We start from the raw sequence: 7,128 nt of genomic DNA, 5'->3' as shown, positions 1-7,128 counted from the left end.
TGACCCGCGGGTCACAGTTTTTGCCTTTTTTCTCTCTCCTGAGCTGCAGTCAGGTTTCTGCAGATTGTTCAGAATCTAGAACAGGGAGACAGGTTCCCCACATTTTTTCTGCCCTTTCAGAACTCGGGTATCATTTGACGCGAGTTTGAGACACTTCGGACACTTTTCATTTTTTTGAAAAAATCCTGACCCGTGGGTCACAGTTTTTGCCTTTTTTCTCTCCTGAGCTGCACTCAGGTTTCTGCAGCTTGTTCAGAATCTAGAGCAGGGAGACAGGTTCCGTTCACTTTTTCTGCCCTTTCGTATCTCGGGCATCATTTGACGCGAGTTTGAGACCCTTTGGACACTTTTCATTTTTCGGAAAAAATCCTGACGCACGGGTCACAGTTTTTGCCTTCTCTCTCTCTCCTGAGCTGCACTCAGGTTTCTGCAGATTGTTCAGAATCTAGAGCAGGGAGACAGGTTCGGCACACTATTTCTGTCCTTTTAGATTTCCGGGATCATTTGACGGGAATTTGGACACTTTGGACAGTTTTCATTTTTTGGAAAAAATCCTGACCCGCTGGTCTCAGTTTTTGCCTTTTTTTTCTCTCCTGAGCTGCAGTCAGTTTTCTGCAGATTGTTCAGAATCTAGAACAGGGAGACAGGTTCCCCACACTTGTTCTGCCTTTTCAGATCTCGGGTATCATTTGACGCGAGTTTGAGACACTTTGGATACTTTACATTTTTTGGAAAAAATCCTGAACTGCGGGTCACAGTTTTTGCCTTCTTTTTCTCTCCTGAGCTGCACTCAGGTTTCTCTAGATTGTTCAGAATCTAGAGCAGGGAGACAGGTTCCGACACTTTTTCTGCCCTTTCGGATCTCAGGCATCATTTGACGCGAGTTTGAGACACCTTGGACACTTTTCATTTTTTGGAAAAGAAATTGACGCGCGGGTCACAGTTTTTCCTTCTTTTTCTCTCCTGAGGTGCACTCAGGTTTCTGCAGCTTGTTCAGAATCTAGAGCAGGGAGACAGGTTCTGTGCACTTTTTCTGCCCTTTCGTATCTCGGGCATCATTTGACGTGAGTTTGAGACTCTTTGGACACTTTTCATTTTTTGGAAAAAATCCTGACCCGTTGGTCACAGTTTTTGCCTTTTTTCTCTCTCCTGAGCTGCATTCAGGTTTCTGCAGATTGTTCAGAATCTACAGCAGGGAGAGAGGTTCCACACACTATTTCTGTCCTTTTGGATCTCGGGCATCATTTGACGTGAGTTTGAGACCCTTTGGACACTTTTCATTTTTTGGAAAAATCCTGACGCGCGGGTCCCAGTTTTTGCCTTCTCTCACTCTCCTGAGCTGCACTCAGGTTTCTGCAGATTGTTCAGAATCTAGAGCAGGGAGACAGGTTCCGCACACTATTTCTGCCCTTTCGGATCTCTGGCATCATATGACGCGAGTTTGAGACGCTTTGGATACTTTTCATTTTTTTGAAAAAATCCTGACCCGTTGGTCACAGTTTTTGCCTTTTTTCTCTCTCCTGAGCTGCACTCAGGTTTCTGCAGATTGTTCAGAATCTAAAGCAGGGAGACAGGTTCCGACACTTTTTCTGCCCTTTCGGATCTCAGGCATCATTTGACGTGAGTTTGAGACACTTTGGATACTTTTCATTGTTTGGAAAAAAAATTGACCCGCGGGTCACAGTTTTTGCCTTCTTTTTCTCTCCTGAGCTGCACTCAGGTTTCTGCAGCTTGTTCAGAATCTAGAGCAGGGAAACAGGTTCCGCAAACTTTTTCTGCCCTTTCGGATCTCGGGCATCATATGACGCAAGTTTGAGACACTTTGGATACTTTTCATTTTTTTGAAAAAATCCTGACCCGCGACACCTTTTGCCTTCTTTTTCTCTCCTGAGCTGCACTCAGGTTTCTGCAGCTTGTTCAGAATCTAGAGCAGGGAAATACGTTCCGTAAACTTTTTCTGCCCTTTTGGATCTCGGGCATCATATGACGCAAGTTTGAGACTCTTTGGATACTTTTCATTTTTTTGAAAAAATACTGTCTACCAGGAGGATGGATTACAGATGTGACGGAAAGTTTGCCATCGCCCATCATGCCAACCGATAGATATCCCTTTCTCCTCATCCATGTAGGAACAAATGATACTGCCAAATGGAGCTATGAAGAAATCACATCAGGCTTTGAAGCTCTGGGAAGGAAACTCAAGGACTTTGGATCCCAGATAGTTTTTTCATCCATCCATCCTTCCAGTAGGAGTAGAAAGGGAAAGAAAAATACTCTGTGTGGATGAATGGCTATGAAGGTGGTGCCGACGTGAGAGATTTGGATTCAGGGACCATGGTCTATGCTTCCTGGAAGATGGACTGCTGGCAAGTGATGGGTTGCATCTCACAAGAACTGGGAAGAATGTGTTTGGCCACAGCATGGAGATGTTCATCAGGAGGGCTTTAAAGTGAATCCTAAGGGGGAGGGAGACATAAACTTGGTGGGAAAGACTGATGAAGGCTTGTGCACAGTAACGGGAGCAGAAAGAGATTGGCTGTAATAGGGACCAGTAACAGTCCTCAGAAAATGTAGTAAGGGAGCCAAGTCATAAATCACATGGTCTTTGATGTCTGTATACTAATGCACAGAGCATGGGAAACAAGCAGGACGAACTTGAACTCTTAATACAGAAGGGCAATTATGAGTTGATAGGTATAACTGAAACTTGGTGGGATGACTTCCATGACTGGAATACAGCAATTGAAGGATATAACTTGTTCAAAAAGAGCAGAAGGAATAAAAAGGTAGGTGGAGTCGCCCTATATGTTAAAAATATATATCCCTGCACAGAAATACAGGAAGATGAGCTTGGTAGCTCCACCAAGAGTATTTGGATTAAAATTAACAGGGCAAGTAATAAAAGGAATGTGGTGCTTGGAGTCTACTAGCGACCACCCAATAAAGGAGAAGATGAGAATGTAACTTTTGAAAAGTAAATTGCCAATGTTTCGAGTAGGCATTACGGAAATTACAACTTATACAAAATGCGGCGGCTCGACTACTTACGAATAGTCGCCGCTGGGATCACATCACACCAGTGTTGTTCGATCTACACTGGCTTCCAGTTGTTTTCCGGGCCCAATTCAAGGTGTTGGTATTAACCTTTAAATCCCTATACGGTCTCGGCCCAGTTTATCTTACGGAGTGCCTTCAACGCCACCAATTATGCCGCCCGACAAGATCAGCCACTCAAGGCCTTCTCTCAATCCCGCTGACAAAAACAGCTAGATTGGCGGGTACAAGAGAGAGGGCATTCTCAGTGGCGGCCCCCACTCTCTGGAACTCCCTCCCACAAGATCTCTGGCACGCCTCTTCCCTAAATGTATTCCGTAAAGCCTTAAAGACCTGGCTCTTTCAACAGGCCTTTGGGATCTCCGGGGAGGGTTAATTACTGTGACTGAAATGCTTCCTACCCTGTTTTAATATTGTTGCTGCTGTATTATTCTCATACTGTTTTTTATTGTATTATTGTATTTTATCTCATTGTGTTTTAACTGTTTTGTACGTCGCCTAGAGTGGCTTTTGGCCAGATAGGCGACACAGAAATTAAATTTATTATTATTATTATTATTTATTAGTAGTAATGGGGGACTTCAATTATCCCAATATCTGTTGGGAGACAAATTCTGCCAAACACAGCCCCTCCAAGAAATTATCTATTATCTTTGCGAAATCATGGAGGACTGGTGAAGTGCCAGATGACTGGAGGAGAGCTAATGTTGTCCCTAACTTCAAAAAGGGCAAAAAGGAAGAACTGGGGAATTACAAGCCAGTCAGCCTAACGTCAATCCCTGGAAAAACTTTGGAGCAGATTATAAAGCAGTCAGTCTGTAAGCACCTTGAAAGCAATGCACTGATTACTAGGAGCCAACATGGATTTATGAAGAACAAATCCTGGCAAACTAAACTCATCTCATTTTTTGACTGGGTAACCTCCCTTGTAGACTGTGGGAATGCTGTGGACATAATATATCTCGACTTCAGCAAAGCTTTTGACCAAGTACCCCATGATATTCTGATTAGCAAGCTAGCTAAATGTGGGCTGGATGGAACAACTATCAGGTGGATCCACAGTTGGCTACAGAATCATACTCATAGAGTGCTTATCAATGGTTCCTTCTCAAACTGGGCAGAAGTAATGAGTGGGGTACCATAGGGCTCGGTTCTGGGCCCTGTGCTCTTCAACATTTTTATTAACAACTTGGATGAGGAGGTACAGAACATGCTTATCAAATTTCCAGATGATACATACAGAAACCAGTAATGATTTGAAATGAATGCTGATGAAAGTGAAACAGGAAAGCACAAAAGCAGGACTACAGCTGAACATCAAGAAGACTAAAGTAATGACAACAGAAGATTTATGTAACTTTAAAGTTGACAATGAGGACATTGAACTTGTCAAGGATTATCAATACCTTGGCACAGTCAGTAACCAAAATGGAGACAATAGTCAAGAAATCAGAAGAAGGCTAGGACTAGGGAGGGCAGCTGTGAGAGAACTAGAAAAGGTCCTCAAATGCAAAGATGTATCACTGAACACTAAAGTCAGGATCATTCAGTCCATGGTATTCCCGATCTCTATGTATGGATGTAAAGTTGGACAGGGAAAAAAGTGGTTAAGAGAAAAATCAACTCATTTGAAATGTGGTGTTGGTGGAGAGCTTTGCGCATACCATGGACCACAACAAAGACAAAATAATTTGTTAGAACAAATTAAACCAGAACTATGATTAGAAGCTAAAATGATGAAACTGAGGTTATCATACTTTGGACACATCATGAGAAGACATGAGGGGAGAGTGTTCTTGCACTCGGGTCCTGCTTATGGGCTTCCCCCAGGCAAAAAAAGAGGAAGGCCAAACAAGAGATGGATTGATTCCATCAAGGAAGCCACAGACCTGAACTTACAAGATCTGAACAGGGTGGTTCATGACAGATACTCTTGGAGGTCACTGATTCATAGGGTCGCCATAAGCGGTAATCAACCTGAAGGCACATAACAACATGTGTGTAATAGGAGAAATAAGGTTTAAAATTCTGATGAATTTGCATGAGGATTTTAAAAAAATTTATAAACTAATGTAGAGAACTGAATTTAAGATTAGAAAAATGAGAAAAGGAAAGAAACTGATCTTGATAAATTCTCCCATCCCTAGTGATGGGTAACCTCTTCACCCTCTCCCCTTTCTTAAAATGAGCTTGCTGAAACACAGAGAATATTCTTCAGTGTTCATTTTGCCAGCTCCAACTGTGGGCCTCATAAATCTTCTTCGTGTCCTTTGGGGTGGCTCACTTTTTTCTGCCCAAGAGCTGTGTTTATTATTGGCCAACCCACTGAGGGCTGTGGCAAAGCAAAAAGTGGGTGTGGCCATACCTCACACAGACACCCGTTCACCATGCATGCATACGGACCACATGTAACAGGAAGCACTCAGAAAGGTTGGAGTGGAAGCAGAACCAACATGGTGATAACTGCTGTGGTCACTGTGGCAAAAGCTCCCAAAAAAAGCCCCAATCCTTGAAGCATGTTAAAAAAAATTCTTCGAGTTCTTCAACTGGGCAGTATTTCTGAGGGTTGCTGGGAAGAAATCTTCCACCACTTGGCTAGAAGCGTGGGTTGAAGGAGGTGGGGAGAAGTTTCTTTCCTTGTGGCTGGGAAGAGTGTTGTTGCGCTCGGGTTCTGCTTGTAGGCTTTCCACAGGCATCTGGTTAGCTGCTGTCAGAACACAATCCTGGACTGGATGGGCCACTGGCCTGATCCAGCAGGGCTCTTTTCATGTTCTTATGAGAAGTTCCTTTCCTTTTTTTTTTAATGCATTCTCTGTCCTTCACAAATCAATGCTGCAAAATAAAATCCGAAACAAGCTTTGAAAAGTGGTGTTGCTTCAGAATAAAAGTGGCCTACCTGGAGAAGAAGAATGGAGTAGGTGGGGAATTCTGAAGATGACAGGACCAAGCAAAGGGGAGAGGGGAGGCGGCGGCTATGATGAGAGGTTTTCTTTGTTGTCCTGTCCAGTGGTGGGGGCTGAGGGAGGGAACTGGAAGAAGGAGCTTCTCTTCAGTAGCGATGGAGGAGGAGTCCTATGGCCTTCCCCATGTATCTTCTGGTGCATTCCCTTTCTCCTTTACCTCCTGCTAGTTTGATCTTTAGTGGAAAAAGAAGATGACGGTGCTATGTAAAGAGCTAGATGTTCTCTCTAACACTGCTGAATTCAGGTGTCCATCTATGCAACCTCCATTAAAGGTGATTTGGGGTGTATAGAGAAAAAATGGCAGAGTACTGTTTCAGGCAGGGATGGGGGAAACTGGTGACCCTTCAGATGTTGCTGGATTCCAAATCTCATCATCCCTGACCATTGGCTGCGCTGACTGCAGGAAGTCTAGCGTATGGAGGACCACAAGTTCCCCATCCCTGGTTTTAGCTTTCTTATGTATAGTGCAGCAGATGTCTCAGTCTTGCACAACTGAGCAACTGCTGTGCATCATCCCTACTCTTTTGTTTTTTATATAATTAAAAAAAATATTAGAGGGGGAAGCTAAAGAAGAATTGTCTGTATAATCAGAAACCAGACAAGAACAAAAACAGCTATCTGTACATCCGGCTCCATTTCTGCTGTTGCCTTCTGAATGTCATCAGAAAAGCAACAACCTCCTCCCCTTTTTTAGTTGGCTCTCGCTCTTACTGTTTCAGATTAGGATGTGCTAAAATTCCACCCAATTCAGATCTGGTATCAAGGTTTCTATTATTATTATTATTATTATTATTATTATTATTATTATTATTATTATTAAAGATAATAAAAATTAAAATTAAAATTAAAAATTAAAAAAAATTATTTTTTTTAAAAAATTAAAAAAATAAAAATTAAAAATTAACAAAATTAAAAATTAAAAATTAAAATTAAAAAAAATAAAATTAAAAAAATAAAAATTAAAAAAATAAAAATTTTAAAAAAATAAAAATTAAAAAAAATAAATTTAAAAAAATAAAATTTAAAAAAAAAAAATTTTAAAAAAATTAAAATTAAAAAAAATTAATAAAAATAATATGCAATAATATCTAATACATGATATGCAATAATA

The sequence above is a fragment of the Rhineura floridana genome, chromosome 3 (assembly GCF_030035675.1).
Source record: "Rhineura floridana isolate rRhiFlo1 chromosome 3, rRhiFlo1.hap2, whole genome shotgun sequence".
Classification (NCBI taxonomy): domain Eukaryota; kingdom Metazoa; phylum Chordata; class Lepidosauria; order Squamata; family Rhineuridae; genus Rhineura; species Rhineura floridana.
Note: the sequence above shows the minus strand (reverse complement) of the source record.